The following is a 20,093-nucleotide window of genomic DNA, read 5'->3' on the forward strand; positions in this document are numbered from 1 at the left end:
GGCGGAGCCCCGCGGCTGCAGGCGCTGTCAGGGGTGCTGCGGGAGGGCTGAGCCTGGACGTGGGTCCCCCCGCGGGCTGGCGAGGGCCTCCGGGCGCCTGGACCCTCTGCGATTCCACAAAGTAGGCTCAGAACTTCCGAAGTAAAGCTTTTAATGTCAGTTTGCGCTAAGATTTTTCTGCAGTCTTTAATTTTTGCAAAGATGGTTTCCCTCTCTTTAAAATTTTGCTCATTCCCCTAAAACCGAACTACTCAAATAGATGTCCTCTCCATTAACCCATGTTTGTCCTCTGCCTAAATTCGTATTCTGGTTCTGACTTAATAGAGGAGGGAATGGTTACCTTTTGAGGGTCTTCAGGTCTCTTTTGATAGATAATTTTTTCTGAAAAATTCACGTCTCGTGTAGAAAACTGCTTATCCCTGAATAAGAAGCTGCGGGTGGGGAGGACGTTATTTGCCCTACACGGAATATCTGTCAGATCCAAAGCATTTTGTGAGCCTTAAATTCACCCCCCACCTTGGTCACAGGACTGGGTTGGTCTTCAACCCTTTGCTCCCTCCATCTCCCTCTCCTCTCTCCAAATCACCAACTTTTATTTATAGAACAGACAGCTTTAGATTCTAATGCTTTTTAAATAGTAAATTACAAGGCATTTGAAGTTCCAGATACCCAAAGATCAGATCACCCCAGGATGGGACATCCGTTCTTGAGGGGTGCACACCAAGGCCATTTTTCACTCACCAGCTTTTAGCTATTTACTTTTTTAAAATAAAGACTAAATTTTATCAGTGTGCTGGAATTTAATGATGATCTTGATGCATGCCACCTCATATTTCCGGTTCATTCACCAGGCTAGGACTGGGTACTATTTGGGCTGGCTGCCTTCAAGCTCTACTTGACCTCTAGTCTCAGATTTCCACCGATTTCATCCTTGTGCAAACCTAGCACCTGCCCTCAGCTGAAAGAAACAAAAGAGCAGGAATGATTCAAAGCCCTCTGACTCTCTCGGAAGCTTCACCAGAAAAGCAAAGTGTGTGTTGGAATTCTTTATGACGCAGGAGATATATCAGTCTTCCTCTTCAAATTTAGGTAGCAATTAAGGATCAAACAAACAAACAAAAAACCTCTGCCCCTCCTCTCCCTGCAGGTAACATGAATGTGGTTGATGAAGGCTGGGCACCTGCCTTTAGAAAGGGTTTCTATGGAGGGGTCACCGGTGGTGCTCTGGAATGGGCACAGAAGGGTTAATACGGGTCTCCTCTCACCCCCACTTGCCCCATTCTCTTCCCCTAACCTCCCTTTTCTTTCTGCCCTTTTCTCTACTCACCCTTTTAGGTATCTACCTTGAGGCCATTTTGCATGGTGGAATCTGGGCTATCATTAACCCTTCCATTTCAAGATTTGGTTAAATGACTGGATGCCTTGTTGGTATTCTCAGAGCATTCTTCCAAATCCACTTTGATTTTCCTGGGAAATGCTACTGAGTAGTCCATTGGAAATCCCACTGTGTCTTTCACAAGAAAGCAGGGCATATACATCTTGAATTCTTTTGCATCATTATTTTAATATTGACTTGCATGATCTCCTGATGAGTCAGCTTGTTATTGCTACTTCATCTTGAAACACAGATGAGGGGAACTTTTTTTTTTTTAATTTTTTATTAAAAAAGTGTTTAAACATCCTTGTTTTGTTTTGGTTTGGTTTGGTTGTTGTTTTCCAATAAGGAGTTCTCTCAGGTGTGGTCACCATAGTTTTCCACCTTAGCTCACTATGCTCTCCTTCCCGAGTTTTCTACTGTCCCCTTTTCCCTCCCCCCACCCCTTTCTCCTGAGTGTCTCAAATCTACTGTCTGTATCAAGGGTCTCTTACTGTTTGTGTCTGATCCTTAGTTTGGTTTCTCTAGATTCCACATATGAAACCATCCAGTATTTCTCTTTCTCTTTCTCCTTCACTTAGGGTAAACCCTTCCAGTTCCACTCAAGTTGCGGCAAATGGTATGACTTATCTTTTTGACTACTAAGTAATATTCCATTGTGTACATATACTGCATCTTTTCCATCTCGAAGGAGCTTCTTATACGACACTGAGTGTGACTGGATCAGGGAGAGCCCTGAGAACTCAGTGGTAAAGGCTGATCTTCCCTTAGGCTGCCCTTGTTTTGAATTCTATCTTTGAATTTCTGTCCATTGACTAGGAAGAGGTTAGCTATATCCCTTGTGGCTTGGGTGTGATCTGTTTAATTGACCTTTTCTGAGCAGCAGTAACTCAGCACCTCTCCAAGTGCTGCCTGTTAAGAATTTGATCAGTTGGGGCCCTCCCTGGTGGCGCAACCGATTAGGGCACAGCACTGCAAGCTGGCCACAGTCTCTTTAGTGCGAGTTCGATCCCTGGCCCCGGAGGTGACCCACATGGTGCAGCAGATCTCTCCTGTCGCACTCACTGCTCCCCTCAGCAGTGTACTTTGTCGGTTTGCCTGTTCTGTTCCCTCCTCTATCTCTTGTGAATCCTCTCACCACCCCTCCACCTCTGGCCTGTACCCCAGTTCTGTATGCATAAATAAATCTTAAAAAAAAAAAAAAAGAATTTGGTCAACCAGAAGGAAATGGTCTATCAGACAACAAAGCAATGACTGAGAACCCTGAAAATGCCACCGTGAAATCTGGGGTGGGAACAATATCGGAACTTTCTTCTTCTCTCACCACTGCACTAAAATGCATTTTTAGTTGACTCCAAATTCATCTTGGCATATCAGCTCCCAACAGGCAATTTGAACCTGACTTGTATAGCTCTGAAAGTTTATGCCGGCAGGTGCTGGCAAGATGCTTTAGATGCTGCTGCCAAAGATGGAAACAGGAACTGTCAGGGCACAAAAGAAGCCATCCTGTACCCCTCTGGGTTCTTCTCATGTGGGATGAGTAATCAAAACAGCATCAGACAGGTTAGCAAAGATGGACAGTTACATGGTATAAATTCTAATGGAGCATACCAGGAGTATTTATTCAGTGTTTAGGAATCTGGACATCAAGGAAAGAGAGGGGAGACGTCACATGACAGATGAGGGTGTGGGGGGCATTACTTTGTCCTTATTGTGAGTAAAGATGGGGTTCTTTGAAAGAGAGGACCTGTTTACTGACAAACATATAACTGGATGAGACGTCCAAGCTACGTTCTTCTAAGTATCTCCTCTACAACTAGACAGGGGTGAAGGACTCAGGCAAAGACAGAAACTTTTCCTAGCCTTCTAGGCCCTCACTGCTCTTTCTCAAAAACAATCCGCCTTCTTTAAGCACATATAGACCTCCCCAGATCCACCGGCCTCTATTGCTCTCATTGAGAAAAGCCTTCCTGGCCATTTTGGGGAGATCAGCCCCACAGAACAATGGGCACTTTCTTTTCGGATTTCATGACAAAATACATTCCAGGATGTCTGTTTAAGGCTGGAATAACTGTCACACTCGATCAACAATATTTCTTTTTTTTTTTAAGATTTTATTTTTTTATGCATACAAAAATGGGGTACAGTCCAGAGGTACAGGGACAGCAAGGGGATTCACCAGCAACAGAGTAGGAAGCAGAAAACAGGCAGATCTATAAAGTACACTGCTGAGGGGAGCAGCCGGCAAGACAGGAGAGGTCTACTGCGCCATGTGGGTCAGCTCTGGGGTGGGGATCAAACTCATGCTGAAGCAGCCATGGTTTGGCTTACCTTAGCAGGGCAGCGCTCCAACCTGCTGTGCCATCAGGGAGGGACCACCAGCAATATTTCTAATGCTCGTGCATACTAGCTCTTAAGACTCATGAGCTAGTTGGCAGGTCTGCAAAAATCTTGCAAGTTTTTGGTGAGTTTAGTTTATTATTTCCCCTGGAAGAGAATGACTGATTTTGGGTGTGGGTACTATTTGATTTTACAAGAATAGACAAGTGCAGTCTCTGAGATAAGCAGGGGGAGGAAATGAAGGGCAGTGAACGAGTTTCTCAGAACCACTGTCTACTAGTTGGTTAGCTTTTATGTACTTTTTTAGATTTTAGTGGAAACTTGACTCCAGAAACTAAGCTTTTGTTGGCAAATATTTGCCTTACTAATGTGTGTTCCTTCTTCTGCTGACCAGTTTCTTTTGAATAGCTTGCCTTTGAGTCGCACCTGAATCCTTGAACAGAAACATGTTCTCAGAATTTTCAGCACATTCTTTTTGCCTAACATACTGCTGAGGCTCAGAGGGGCTGACCAGGAAGATTAGGATGTGTTCCCAAGTCAAACTAAAATAACCGTATCTCATCATCTGTAGCAGTGTATGGTATATTTGTAGTGCTCAGCTAGTAATTCAAATACAGGCCTAACTGCAGTCAAACCAGTCAAGCAGAACAATTTGGAGAAATCTGCCAGAGCACTTGGCATTCTGGGAGGTGAGGATCATCAACTCTTTAAACCACATCTTTATCGTAAACGCCTTCGGTGTCAGTGCCTGCTGTCTGAAGGATAGTGTTTTGTATCTTAAAAGTAGCCATCGATCTCAGCCAAAACTGTATCAAGAAGAGCAGAGAGTCTGTCTTCTGCCCAATTTTTCTCCCATTAATGTCAGGATTAGCATGATAGCAGGCTCTCGTCCACTTTCAGGATGATGATTTGGAAGCCCAAATCATACACAAAGTCTCCCAGAGTCTAGAAAAGAAAGATCAGATTTAGACGAAACAGGTGAAAGACCTTTAGTTATAGAGGAGTCTGTCCAGTCAGCTAGAAGAAAGAAAAGATGCTTTTCAAGACCATCCTGTCAGCCAGCGGGATTTATTGAACAAATATTATCTTTCAAACCCACCCCCGGCTTTGTGATCTGAAAAGTGCAGTAACGCAAGAGGCAACACTTAAGCCTCAAGGGGACTTTCAGGTCTCCACCACCCCCAACACTATCTTCCTCACCAGGGCTAGGTCTATGGCTGGGCCTGCTTCTGTGTGCACTACATCCTACACTGGAAATTCCACTGTGTCTTTTCAGAAAGCTTAGCTGCAACCACCTCCCGAGGTCAAGGCAGCCTAGTGACTGAGGTTTGTTCTCATTGGCAGTGAAAGGTGTGTTCTTGGTTCTTCCAGCACAGCCTAGGCAAAAAGACACTTGCTACTTAACCCTCAGTCTCCTATGTCTGTTTGTATCTTGTACCTCTCCCACCACTGTCCAGCAATGACCTGGCCAGCACCAGAATGACTCAGAAGGGGGCATTGCTGGAGGGCCACTGATCTTTTTGCACTTCTCCTTAATTAAGAGGATGAGATCAGGTGTCTTTAATCATGAAACAGCCTCTCAGACTAAACAAAGACAGAGCCACCTCTTTTGTAGACCATTTGCAATTTATTTAAATAATTGCTGCCGGGCCAGCGATGGGGTTAAAGCTGTCCTATAGACCTGCCTTCAAGGGGGAGCTTTTTGGGTGTTCACTTAGGAATAAAAAGGCATTAGCCACATTGAGTGGGATTTGCATCTTGTTAGCTTGCCTCTGTGTGTGTGTGTGTGTGTGTGTGTGTGTCCCCCCACCACCACCACATGTCTGTCTTTTGCTAGAATGCTGCCTTGGTTATGATTCTACTGGGAATGAAACCAGTCAAAGAGGCGCTTGGTGGGGGAAGGGCAGGGACATGCAGGATATTCAAAAGAAGGGAAGCCTGGGGGTCAGGTCTGACTCCTCCTCTTTTTTCTGTCATTCAAAATTAACTGCACAGTTTGCAGCAGCTCACCGGCCAGCTCAGCATGTGGTAGTCTCGGTCCTGAGGAGTGAATTATCTCCTTGTAAATTTGGGGCAGCTGGCTCTGCTTTGTTGTTCAGCATCTGCCCAAAGCGTCCTCCGTGCTTTGGATTCTGCCAGTGAAAGGCAAAATAATTGTCCTCACTGTCAAAGGCAGTGATTATAAAGAGGAACCTCTTGTGAGATGCAAGCACTTTTTTTGGATACCCTCTTATTCACCAGCCTGAAGTACATGCACAGATACTCCAGAGGGCTGAACATTTGCATTTTGATGGCTGTGGAAAGCAAATGACAGAGATTGGAGGATTTTTTGCTTCTAAATCTTCACCAATAATGATGTCATTGATCAAAATCAAATTTACAAGTAGTTATATAGAATATTATGAAGGTACCCAGGACCACTAAAAAGAATATATATATATTTTTAAAGCCGCTTCCGTTTTACAGACGCAGTGCAACATTCTACCACAACTGCGCTCACCTGCTCACTGCTCTCTCTTGCCCCAAGCCAGAAGTCACAGTCCCTAAAGTGAGGTGACAGGCCCACCCGTTCTTTGCTTAGAGGAAAGTTCACCAGAGACTAACTGCAATCTTTTTGCTGATTTTCCCTATTTTCGGTTGTCAAGTAGCCATCACCCTTCAAGCATCCTTCATCCCTTTCCTTCATAATCCAGAAACCTAAAATACAAAATAATGGATGCCTGAGACTAACACTTGCTCTAAGCCACCAAACCACCCTCCAAAACAACATGAACCACCTAGGAAGCCTGAAAAGGGAAGCTTGTTTGGGGCCCTGGACAAACCATCCCACATTGTCTTGTGACATTTACTCTAATAGCTTTGCATCAGCTCCAGACCCCAGAAAAGATTTGTTTTATTCATTATTAACACAATTCATTAAAAGGAAAAGATACCGGATTTTCCCAGGATTTTCTCTGTAAACATTTTACTTCTCGCTTAAATTGTTTTTGCTTAAACAAGAGTGTTGAATTTAATAAGCATCTATCACAGATCAAATTCTCCCTACTTTGGAAAATGTTTTTTTAATATATAAAGAATGGGAAAGAATGAAGAACTTGCCTTGAATATTAAAGCAGTTCCTGTAACAGGAGGAGGACAGATTTCTTTGGGTTATGAAACTCTGAATTCCGTCTGCATGGGAAGCTGGTTTTCATTTGTCATGCGGTACAAAATATTCTTGGCAGGTTTGGGGCTTAATCCACACAGGATGCTCCAAGGCTGAAATCAAATCTATACAAAACTACATAGATTTCCTTTCCTAACCCGTTTCCTGCACATCCGCTCTCTAGGGTACCTGCATTTACTGGCACCCTGCCAGGTCTCTGCAGGAGTATTGAGCCTTCCACTGGGCTCTGTTCATGGTGACCAAGGGGGCCTGGAGTTCATGAGTTGACCAGCAGGGGAAGCCACATCAACTGTAGACTCTGACCTCCTTGGGTCTTAGATCTACTTTCCAGTCCCCAAACCCCTCAGGACCTCCTTTCTAAAGTTTGCACATCCAACTTTGGCAACATGCATATTCTTATGCCGTGTCCACAGTTGAAGAATGATCATGTGATTATTCAAAATTATTACTCCCTGTAGAAAGTTTGTAATCAAATGTCAAAGATGATAGAAAAGGAAGAGTTCATTTAATCCCTTTAAAGTAGAAACGTTTAAATGTTTTTTAATTCTTAGGACTTGTTTTGTAGGGAAAGTTCGATGGTTTGGGGAGAAAAGTACCTGCCAAGCACATTGACTCTGTGTCTTATTCATAGCCTCCTAATGGTTCGTGTTGTAAATTCCTGGGTTGAGAGTTAAATTTCAAGTGGTGAATCTGTACTGGAAACAACTTTTCCAGCCACCTTCCTAGATCTAGAACTTCCCACACACAGCTCTTGGTTATTTTACTACATGTCATCCGATCAAATATTGCTGAGCATTGGGGCTTAATCAGAGGATGCTCTCAGTATGACTCCTAACTCTGCTTTCTACTAAAACTTGTCTTCCTTGGACATCGGTGGTAAGAGTTTATAGCTCTTCCTTGACTTGGGATGCTCATGGGATGAATCATTCTGAGATTCTGAATTGACAGAGGTCGACTTGCTTGATGCATTCAGGCATATTTAGTGATACTGGTTTACTTCCAATCATAAAGCCAGTAGAACTCAATTAGGAAAAAAAAAAAACAACCCAAGACATTAAACTCTTGACTTGGGTAGAACAGAAAGCACTGCCTTGTGGATTTATCGCACCAGAGCCAAGTAGGTCAGGAACTGTCAGCTGTTTCTTTCAAGAGCCGGGGATACTGCACACCCTAGGTAGATGGAGGCCGTTGTGTGCTCTCTCGCTTTTATTTATGGAGATCACTGCTGGCCACCAGCTTGTGCTTTGCAGCTTCCTTCACACTGTTAGTAGTGGCATAAATCTAGAAGAACCGTTTAGCTCAACCCGTCATTCCACCAGGTCTGCTGCTTGCTAGATGGAACAGATGATAATGATGATTTAATCTCACATTGGAGTGAATATTTGTCTTTTAAAATTTACCTTCACATAATTTGTTCCACCTTAACTTTACAATGAGCCTGAGAGGTGACATTTTTATGAGACAAGGGAACTAAGGCTCCTAGAAATCCAGTGAATTTTCCAGAAAACAGATTTAGGTGTCATAATGAGAACACCCTTTTCATTAACCCCAAATGCTCAGTAATTTTGGATTGGATGACATATAAAAGAAATACAAGCATTGTGGGTAGTTCTAGAAGGATTGAAGGATGCTTTACTAAGAAAACAGATCTAGGAAGATGCTTGGGGGAGCAGTTTCCAATACAGATTAATCACTTAAAATTAAACTTTAGACCCAAGAATATTATACAAGAAACTATTAGGGAACTGTAAATAAGACACAACATAAGGATGCAAATACAGTGGCATCTCGGAGAAGAGAGAAACATAGGAAGTATAATTGAGGAAGAGAGATTCAGTTAGAGCTTAAAGACTGCGCAAGATTTAGATGGAGGAGAGAAATGGGAAGAGCAGAATAGACGGTTGGGAGTGTTCTGAGCTTCTGGTGGCTTCGGGTGTTTCTCGGCTATGGATGGTGTTGCCCCCGCGTCTCCATGTTCTCTTCCTTCTATGCATATCTGCTTCCAAATCATCCCTCTTTATAAAGACATCAGTCTGTTGCATCAGGGCCTGCCCTTGCGACCTCATTTTAACTTGATGACCTCTTCCAAATTGGCCACTTTCTGAGTGACTTGGGGACTTCAACATTTTGGTGGGAGGGAACACTATTTAGTCTCTTACAGGAGACTTTCAGGGATTGTGAGCAACGGAGTATGAGAGAGAAGGTTGTGCAGGAGATGGACTGACAGTGGGAGGCAGAACACTGAGGGTGTGGGGGCGGGAGGGAGCCATAGACTGGCGTGGAGGATGGGGGAACCAGGTAACTCCAAAGACATGTCAAAGGAAGCACTGGAAAGCCTTAAGCAGTGGGAATCGCAGGCCACTGTAGTGTAGGCCACGCCAGTTTACTTGTGCCACCGCTGATGTTGATGGCGGACTGTGAGGGCGAGACAGAGGACTCTCCAGGGCTCTTCAGAGGTGTCTTCAGGGCTTTGGGCTGGGAGGAGACTAATGGAGAGGTGGTCACTTCGGTGAGGTCACTGCACGTGCTGAACTTGAAGTGGTAACAAAGCCGAGTGCAGCTTTGTCAGGACGCCAGAGTCCACTGTTCTTTCTTGACACAGAGATTTGGGAGTCAAAGGCACTTAAGCAATCCTTACATCCAGGAGACAGGGAGAACCACCAGGGGCAAATGTAGACACACAGTGGCCATGGTATTTTGGCGAATTCCCAAAGTTAAAGGATTGCTCCTGAGTCAGAGCAGCATGTTGAGAGTTAGAGAACCAGTCAAGTGCTTAAGAAGGAGACTTTCGAGAAGTTTCAGTGTCAGGATCCAAGGATAGTAGGTGTTGGAAAGGAAGAGAACCGTCTGGGTCAGCTGGGGGAGACTTTGGTTTGAGCTCAGATGAAAACAGTGGGAAGAGAAGGTGTCAGGGAAAGGGAGGCAGGGAATGGGCCCATCCTGGTGGCACAAGGGGTTAAAGCGCAGCACTATGAAGCTATCCGTAGCATGAGTTTGATCCCCGGCGAGGGAGGTGACCCACATGGCACAGCAGACCTCTCCTGCCCCACCTGCTATTCCCCTCAGTGGTGGGTTTTAGTAGATCTGCCTTTTCTGGGCCCTACTCTGTCTCTGGTGAATTCTCTCAACCCCTGCACCTCTGGCCTGTACCCCAATTTTTGTGTGCATAAATAAATAATTTTTTTTTTTTTTTTTTAAAGAAAGGGAGGCAGGGAAGAGCCTGATCATCACAGAACGGTGATACAATTAAGAAAGGGGGAGGAGCATTTTACTTTAAAGTCATGATTTGGAGCTGTCTTTTACATACAGGAATGTGCACCCTTCCGGGATGCCATGTCCCTCTTCCTGTGAAGTAGAGGAGGGATGAACACACACATCCACCAAGGTCAATGGCATTTTGGGGGTGCAGGCAAAGTCCTGCTACCAAAGCCATTTCCTCCTGAGCAAGCTGCTGAACGTCCTTTTCCCTGACTTCTGCCTGGCAGCTCTTTTTCCCTTTTGCCATGTCTGTCTGTAGGAATCATATCAAAGTGGGGGCCAGGCTCGCAGCTGATTTCATTGGGCAGTTTGCCCACATCCTGCTGCCACGAGAGTCCGTAGCCATTTCAGAAGTAACAACGCAACATTCTCCAAAGTTCAGTGGACCTGCATCGTTTCCTGTAACATACCATGTGGAAACCTGGCAGCCAGAACAGTTTTAATCCCCATAAATGTGTGTGACAGCCATAAATGACTCACGCCAAAGAGCTACGGCTTCCACAGATGTGTGTCCTCAGGGTGTGGCTTAGCAGAAGAGATTCTCTTCTCCTCGTGTAGTTTGACTTGAAATCACCCGGAGCGCAGCTCCTGCCTAACGGCGGTGCTGTTACCTGCATCTCGCTTTGAGCTTGCTGCCCGCTGCCGACACCCCGCGCAGTGTGGGAGGGTGTGGAACAGTAATTCTCAAACTGTGGCCTCGGGAGTGGGCTGGAAATCGTGTTTTGGGCTGCAACCAGCCTATTTTAAAAATGACATAAAATAGAAAACTGCAGAGGGCTAAGTGTGACTCAGTGTTATCTCACACAATTCTTGTTTCAGTGAAATATCTGTCCGCCCTGGACCATGGTGTCCCACACGCTTCTACTCTGGATCACATTGGGAAGTTCAGGGGGAGAAGTGAAGGGACCACTACTCACAGTGTGACCCTTGGCGGGGTCCTTGTGCTTCACGAGATACCTGTTTTGCCCCAACTTCTGTGACCAGCCTCAAGAAAGAAAGACGAGGCAGAAAGGCTGAGCAAGCAGAATTTATTGCTCCAGGACAGCAGCTGAGACGGAGCCCCTAGAGTGGGGTCGGAGCCCCTAGAGTGGGGTCGGCAGCTACTGGCAGCCCTAGGCGGGGAATGGTCTCTTGTATAGATTCTAAGCTCAGATTCCAAAGGGCGACTTGTTTCTGTGTCCCTTGATCTAAGGCCCAGTTCGTTATCACCTTCTAGCCCCATCCCGGATGCAAGGCGCAGTTTATTGCCGCCTTATCACCCTTGGAGGCAAGGCCTAATTTATTACTGCCCTTATCCAGCCTGTCAGTAAATCTCCACACTTGGCCACTCCCAACAATACCGAGCCTGTCTCTGGCAGTAAGAGTGTCGACTGCATGTGACCCGGTGCTGCGAGGGTTAAAGAGCGCAGGCACAGAGCACCAGGACTCTGCCCCAGTTAGCTGTCAGAACTTGCGGCTGTCCTCCTTCCTGCTTGATCTCCAGTGCTTGGACCTTTGTTTCCTTCCCAGACCTTCTTCCGAGCTCAGAATTTTGAATCCAACAGCCCGATGACATCTCTATGGAGCCGCTCCACGGCATCACTAGCTCAAGATACCCAGATTTGAACTCAGCTCCTCACCACCTTCTCTCTCCAGGTCTCTCCCCTGCACTGCCCTGACTTGCTCCCATGTCCCTCTGCAGCTCCTGTAGAAGTCACTTTTCGTTGTGGGGTGCCACCATTCATCTTCACCTAGACAGCCCGGGGGCCACCTTACTCTTCTTGAAGCAAAAGGACCCTAAACCTGCATCACCATGATGGCTCTCTGAGTTAGTGAAGTTCTGTCCCCCCCTGTGTTGCCAGGTCTCTGCTTGGATGCATCTCCCTCCCGACCTTCCATCCTTCCAGATCCTCGGCGATGCTCAAAGCTCCCAGGCTGGTTGACAACCCGTAGCCCACAAAGCAGGGCACCACGCCTGGCCCCCAACTGCCTCTCCACCCTCCTCTCCAGCCCTCTGCCTCGCACTGCAGTCTCCAGTCCTCTCAGGCTCCTCGCAAGTTGGCCTTGCCCTTGTGACATCTAAGCACCTTCAGGTTTCCTAGAATGCGTGGTCCGCCATTTTGTTCAATGGCTAACTTTTGTCCTTCAAGGCTCAAAACTGATGCTGAAGTCTGAAAGGCTTAGAATGTGCTAGTCAATTGTTGATAGCTGTGTAATCCTGAGAAATAAGTTTCTGAGGCACTTGAAGCTTGTGGATCTGTAAAGTGGGAGTAACAATGGAAGAGTTGAATGACTGCATGAAGCACAGCTCCTGGCACATACTAAGTATGTAGCTGATAAATGAATTTGACTTTTATCATAACAAATATTTTAATTTTTGAAGAAGCCCCCCTACTCCTGACCAGACCTTGCGAGCCACTCGTATCAGGTTATTGAAGACCAGTTTTGCACCAGCTGTTCCTCCTGACAGTTGCACTTTCCAGTCTTCTTCCCTCGAACCCTCCCTACCTGTCCCTCAACATTCAACCCAAGTGTCCCTTCCTGGGAAGCCTGTCTCAGGCCCTGAGCCCCCGGGCACCCTGTGCTCTCCTTTCTCAGGGACTTTGGATCAGAGATGTAGCCTTTCCAACCCGCCCTTGCTTCCTGGGGGCTCTGTCTCCTGTTCCTCACTGAATCCCAGACCTCCTGCGTACATGCAGATGCAGGACATGTAAGATCCATAAGTGCTCAGTGAATGGGAGATGGATAAGCAAATTGTTACAGTAACTTCCTTGCTGTGTCCCTGCCTTCTTTCTTTCAGGAAATGCATCCTCTGAATTGCAACCAGATTAGTTTGCTTTAAACAGACTCTCTCCTGTCTTCTTAAATTACTCTGGTTGGTGCTCTCAACTAGCACTGGCACTTGGGCAGACGTGAGATGGCCTTCTTTCCACCTCTGCCTTACCACAGGAGCGCCAGGCTGCTCCCTTGTGCCTGTCCACGCTTGTTCTTTCTGCTCGGAGTCACCTAATACCTGAACTACCTACTTTTCACCCACTTCACTTGTCATCGTCTCACAGCCCTTTGAAGTCCTTCCAAAGGCTCCCACAGGAGGATTCTAGAAACTTCTCTCAGTCATTTTTTTAAACAAATTATTAAGGCTAGGTTTCTTCAGCCCTCCCCGGCACACTCTACAACTCGTTGTAGACTCTCTCGGAGAAGATGGCGCTCTCCGGCAGCTTATTTACATACCCATTTTTGATGGCAAGTTGGTGTCTGTGTTGCTTTTTTTTTTTTCACCAGTGTTATAGGAAATGAAAAGGACCAAACATTAGCTAGGTTTGGTTCTCTTTTCTTGTGCTGATTTAATTTTTAGATAGTGGGTAGGAGGGATTGTAATTGAACCCTTGTTCTTTCCTCTTAAGTAGAGCTCATTTAAGCTTTCCATTTGCACCATCTTACAGCCACATTGTGCCAGGTGGTCACTACAGAGGTTTGATGAGTTGATGGTGAATCAGTGGTTCACTTTTCAGTAGACCTTCAACTCTGGTAAGTGTGGTTCTTAGTTACTTAGGAGCATGGTAACTAATCAAACAAAATAGAGTTCAGGTATATCAACTGTGAAAATTTAAATGTCCAAATGCCCCGGTGGGTGGTATGTGGGTAGTGGCTACACAGATGAGCATATTTTCTGGATTATTAAACAGTAAAACCAGGGTAGCCTGTGAGTGGTCTGACAAATATAGAAACCCAATTCTCTCTCTTTTTCAAAGACTAGAAGGTCCATTGGTAGCCTGCATTCCAGCTCAGCCTCTCCTCTCGCCTCTCACAAGGCTTGGGGTGTGGGGAGGGGTAACCTGCCACTGTGGGAGATGCAGTGGGGTGATTTTAAGGGCTGGTCCTGGCTCCATGTGAGCTGAGTCTGTGTCTTTTAGTCCACAGCAAGCTAAACCTCCATTCTTCCCTTCCTTCAAGAAAAGGGGTGCAGGCAGCTGGGCTTTCTTATTTATTTGTCCTTTTACCCCCTGAGAGTGGACCTTAATTTCACAGTGACAGTAACTGCTGTGTGCCTGAGTCCACCCTCTAAAAATATTCAGAAACAAGTTGGTGAACCAGATTAGTATGGGGTGGGGAAAAGTTTGCCAGTTCTCACTTGTTTACGTGTTTTGATGGGCACTAATCTCCAAAATTAATAGGCTATGACACATAGCATAACACATTTCATAATTTGTACCCAAGCAAATTTCATGGAGCCAAAGGTAATGAATTGGCTGCTGTGAAATGTCACATCTTCTCTCAGCGGAGACAGGGAGACATGTGGAATGAATCGGTGATAGCCCAAAAATGGTTTCTGTGTGCTTTTGACATTGGAACGGAAAGACCATAAAACAGGACAGTAACAGCTAAACAATCAGAGGTGTCCACACGATGGAATTATTTTTAAAGGTCATTTTCACCCAGCTTTTAAAAAATGATACCCATGTAATAACTGAAGCACACGTGCTCTGAGGAACAGTGTGAGGGGTGATGCTGTGATGTGCCAACTGCAAAGGTTGTGGGTGGTGTTGCAACAGCACCAGCCACTGAAACCAGAATAAACTGAGTCGGGACCAGCACGCCACCAGATTCTTGGCGGCCCGGCCATCAGTGCCAAGGTGGTGGTGCCGCGTGCTGTGGTAGGTACATGTCACACAGAAGTGGTGGCTGGTAATTACACAGAAACGTGAGCTACATGTTAAAGCAGCCTCTTCAATCAGTGTATACTTTGTGTGTTTTTTTCCAAAGAATTCTAGAGACTTCTATCATCAAGTTAAGAGAGGAGTTACAGAGTTAAGACTATTAACCTCCAGAATATTACTAACTCAAACTAGATCAAGTAGGTCTTTAGATATGTTTGTAAAATCCTCCTCTCATCTCTTATAAGAGGATTCTTTAATGAACCAAAGTTTGAATAAAGCCATTGTGAATACTAAGAATAAATGCGATATCTGGCATGGAAGCTGGTAGGTAACAGGTGCTGCTAAACACATGTGACTTCTTTTCCTTTTCATGTGCCACAAACCAAAGCACGTTTAGGAGAAACGTCATATTCGTAGACTAAATGGCTGATAATTACTAAGCACTTTTATCTACACAGTGCTATATATCCAGAGATAAAAAGATGAATAAAGCTTGGGTTGGGAGCTCATGCCGTAGGAGGCAGACAAGTAAACCAATAATTATGGCAAAGAGTGAAAAGGACCATCACAGGTATAGGACCAGGATCGACAGTGACTCAGGGTAGGATGAACCCTTGCCTGTAAGCCCCCTACGCAGAGGGAGTGGCCAGCAGATAGGATGACATGTCCCAGTTCTGTTTGAATAGGCGGACGTGCACTGTCCAAACAGTTCGGCCCATCACACTGACCAGGAGGCACCATGCAAGTCAAAAAAGCATTAGGCCCCGGCTAGTGGTAATCTCATAATTTCCTGGAGGGAGAAGGCCCGGTATGCACAGTTAAATGTAACCCGTGAGTCCGTCTGCGCACACCCAGAGTAAGCTAGTCCTACCCAGAGTAAGCTATGGTGCTTCTCTGGGTCTCCTGTCTCCTGGGCCTTTTGAATCTCTAGCAGGAGAAGGAAAGGACTGGTCTTCCAGGCAGAAGGAAAGTATGTCATATAAGGTTTATAAACAGAGGGAGAATAACCCAGGATTCTCTAGAAGCCTGGGTGAGTACATTCGAAATGCTATAAAGATTTGTCAGGGACCAGCCTGAGCCAACAAGTGAGGCATTTACAGCCCATGTAGCTTGCTCTAGAGTCGGGTTTATGTCCCATGGTGAGTGATGGGGTTTCCATGTGTCCTGTGATCCTGAGTGGTTTGGGTGCTTTTGTCACAACAAGGAAATGCATCACAGAGGCTAAAGGGTGAATGGAGGAGATTACCTTGTGCGCAGGCCCCTCTTGATCGTTGTCCAGAAGTACAGAGTTAGAGAGAAAGTCAGAAAGTTGTAGGCCTTCCTTCCTCTCAGTATGTATACTCACCCAGGAGCCATGAAAGATGCTATGAAGCACACCTTGATAACTGAATGAAAACCATTTCTGGAAAGAGGATGAACATCTTTTCATATGGACAACATGACGCTCTTCAGCTGGGTGCACCCTCCTGATAATCTTGCCTACACCATTTTCCTTAGCTATCCTGTCTCAGATAGAGCTCCGAACTAGCAGGGGTGTAACAGAAAATGTAGCTGAGCTTCAGTCGTAACAAGTATTTTGGAAAGCATTTCACTTATAACTGGCTGTGACACTGTTCTCTGGAGGTACTCTGGCCCCCCAGCCCTGGGTAAAATGCATCCAGAAGTGGGGGACCAGAGCCAAACGTGCCACCTCCTCTTTGAGCAGGACCCTGTCCCTGTAGGGTGCAGGTTGCAGGGAGCAGCAGTTCTCAGTGCTAAACACCAAAGCAAGCGCCCACTTAGGGCAGGACGGCCAGGAAAGTCTGCAGCCTTGTTCAGGCAGAGAAGTAAGGCAGTGGGGGCAGCTTTGCAACAAGGGGGACAGGAGCAGCAGACCCTCAGGTGTTAAGTACCCTGAAAGAATGACCCAACAAGACTCAGTAATTTTGTCTTTGTTTATTTGTTTGAAAGATTTATTTATTTGTGCATACAGAACTGGGGTACAGGCCAGAGGTGCAGGGGGCGGTGAGAGGATCCATCAGAGACAGAGCTGGGAGCAGAACAGGCAGATTGATGAAGTACACTGCTGAAGGGAGCAGCGGGCGGATCAGAAGTCTGTGGGGCCATGTGGATCATCTCCGGAGCAGGTGGGAATTGAACTCATGTGGAAGTGGCGTAAGCTTCTTAGTGCTGTGCTTTAACCTGCTGCACCACCAGGGACGGCCAGTTTTGTCTTTTTTTAAAGGAGTGTCAGCCTCTTTCCCGGGACTTAAGCTCTCAGAAAATTTGAATTTAGGATAATAGGTTGGCTGGTTCTTGGAAAGTCACCATCATCAGAGAGAGAAGTTGGAGGGAAGAGCAGAAGCACAGGCCAAGGAAGGCAGGCAGATGGTCCGGAGACTCCAGGAGGGCCCTCAGTAGTTTAGATAAATAGAAACCCAGAAATAAAGCTTGTTTTTGTTGGGAATAGGCTTGATGGGCAAGTCTGGATTAAGACTGGGTCCTTCCGTTTCCACTCCTGGGGGCAAACAGACATGCGTTAACAGTTTTTCAGAAACAGAATAGCAATTCTATGGTGGCCCTGTGAGGGAGAATGAACACACCGCCGTCACATGCCAGCGGCCTGCCAGTCTGTGACGTACCTGCGCTGGGTGGGCTGCAAGGCCCCCTGTGAAGTCTGCACACAACCGACTACCTCACCTCCACCCTTCGCGCTTGTCTTAGTGCCAGCTTCTGTGGTCACAGTCATTGTGCAGATGTGCTGCTTCGTACTCTCTGAAGCCTCTGTCTATTGTGTTTTGGTTTGGTTTTGCTTTTTTTCTTTCTATTCCCAGGAGTCTGCCTTCTCTGTGAATCCCCCTCTAACAGGAAGTCATAGTTTATTTTTTGCTGCCCTTTGCTATGTGGCTGCTGGGATTTTAGCCTCTGAGGGCTCCCATCCTTGGGTGGGTGGGTGGGGGCCTTTGGTGGGGGTTCCTAGTTCCCTGCTATCTTGGGAACTCCTGCTGCGTGCCTGTGGCCTTTGCGTATTCATGACCTCGGAGCCTTTCCCTCTCCAGCACACCAGCTGTGTAGGTCCGTGTGTGTTACACCTCAACGTGGTTTGCTCTTCTTGCTGAGCAAGGCCTGTGCTAGCATTTCCGGTCCTTTTCCATCGTCTCTGCAGAAGGGAAGCGATCACGATGAATCCCAGGCAGACTGCGAGGACCTTCCCAGGCCCGGGGAGGTCGAGGCAGTGGGGTCTGCACAGAGGTGTCTGTGGGGTCTGAGTGCGTAAGACTTTGCCACCTGCTTCTTGCGTGACGGTGGGGAGGGGGTGTTAATGGCCTCCCCTGACTCCTGGTGCTTCATCACTATGGTATGAACCAGACTGAATGTTGTAGGGGTCAAGAGGAAATTCCCCCATGGACCTCAGGGTTCTGAGGCTGGTAGAGCAATTAAATTAGCATCAGACAGGTTAGGAGAGAATAACACGTTTAATTGCATACATGTGAAAAAATTACATGTATGTGGAGAATCAACATGGATATAGATTCTAAAGAAAATGAGGCAAAATGAAGGTCCATCTACTGAACTCAGGGATGGGTCAGGGGCCAGGGCTGCCAAGAGGGAGGAGGGGACTCTCGCGACAAGGAGAGGGTGACACCTGTGATGACCTGTAATTAGATGCTTGCGCTGCCAACTAGATAGGTTTCTCAGATGGAAAGTTTATTTCTGGTAAAACCCCTAATTCTGGGTAAGAACCCCAATTTTCATTCTCCCAGGTATTTTAGGGAGTGGTAAAAAGTTCCTCGCAGGCCTGCAGGGGTTTGAGTGACCTCAGCCTGAAATAATAGATGCCTCAATGACAGGTCCTGGGAAGCCTGTTCTCACATCTTGGGGTGCAGATGAGACTGCCCTCAGGATGGCAGCAGAGTCTGGGTGTTCAGAAAAAAGGCATTGAGGGCCGAGACATGAGCATGCTGACAGGGGACTGGTGCCAGTTAGTGTTCTGTGGCTTTCAAACCAGTATCATCTCTGTGGTCTTGTTGACACCCCTGATTCTATGAAGGGCGAGTCTCATGCCTTCCTGCTTGAGGAGGTCACTGGAGGAGGCCCAGACAGGCCAGGGCTGCGGTGGAGGCCTGGCCTCCTGTCAGCATCACCTGTGAACTGAGCCCCACCGGACAGGAACGTGGTGGTGTTTATCCCCCCAATTTAGGCTTTTTGGTCTAAAATTGGAGATCCATTTGAGAGAGGGCACACCTGTACCTTAAGTGTGCTGTGTCAGTCCACACGGTGCAGTCCAGATGAGGAAGATTTTCAGGCTCACTGACCATAGCTTGTGCTTCCTGAAGGGTCAGGGAAGGTATGCAGGCCTTGGGTGCATTCTGGCCGGGGTTTCTCATGGGTTCTAGGCTCTCACTTTCCCTTTCTAAAGAAGCCTTGCTTGCTTCACCAGAGAGCAGTGAAGCCAAAGAGGCAGCTCTGCAGGGAGTCAGCAGGTTCTCTGTCCCTGGAACTATGTATGTGCCTGTCCTTGCTCTTCCCAGGGATGTATCCCCTGAGTCGGTGGGCAGCATGCTGGGTGGACTGAGGACCTCAGTCAGGCCGCTCAGACACAGGTAATACACAGTTTTAGAAAAGGTACCAACTCGGATTTGATCCTTGGGGTGGCTTTAAAAGAAAGCCTTTACAATTTCTTGGACCAAGAGAAATAGGCTGAATTATTAATTGCAGTGTGTCTGGAATGAGGAGTTTGTTCAGCATTAAAGGAAGAATTTCTAGCAGGGGAGGAATTTGAATGAACCAGACAAGTAAATGTCTTCTTAGATCACAGAGCAGGGAAGCATTGGGCTCCTGTTCCCATCCACAGATCCTTAGGAGGGCAGGAGGAAGAGGAGGCGGGCGAAGCGAGGCAGGGAGAGGTGGGGTGGCCAGCGGGCCGCTTGGCGGTTACTGGGGTTATCTGTCTGTACAGCTAAGTCGTTTGCAATCTGCTTTCCACCGTGGCAGGATGTGGCCTGCTTTCTGCTGGGATCCTTCTGACATCCCCCCTCAGTTTTCTCCACTTTTCTTCATCCACCACACATTCTTCTATCCTCCTCTGTATTGTTTGGAGGGGCCTTGAGACCCTCAGGACATTTCTTACAGCTGGGTTTCTCGAGAAGAGAAGCACACACACCACTTTCTGTCTGGGGCCTGTCGGGTGAGGGTCCCCTCCCTCTAGAACCAGGGCGACCGTGTGTCCAGGCGACTGGTGTCTGCGTTTCTGACACTGAGCCAGAGCCATGGCAGCTATTGTTTATGTACCGATCCCTGCTTTGCGCAAGTCAGTTGTAGCTATTACTTTTTATGA

At 46.7% G+C, this 20,093-nt stretch overlaps 1 protein-coding gene across 3 annotated transcripts in view; it reads left to right on the top strand.

Moving 5' to 3' along the window:
* TRIM2 (tripartite motif containing 2) overlaps window positions 1-20,093 on the top strand; it is a 110,145-nt gene that overhangs the window by 34,966 nt on the left and 55,086 nt on the right. The window lies entirely within an intron of this gene.

The sequence above is a fragment of the Condylura cristata genome, unplaced genomic scaffold, assembly GCF_000260355.1.
Source record: "Condylura cristata isolate star-nosed mole 26May11 unplaced genomic scaffold, ConCri1.0 scaffold00018, whole genome shotgun sequence".
Taxonomy (NCBI): domain Eukaryota; kingdom Metazoa; phylum Chordata; class Mammalia; order Eulipotyphla; family Talpidae; genus Condylura; species Condylura cristata.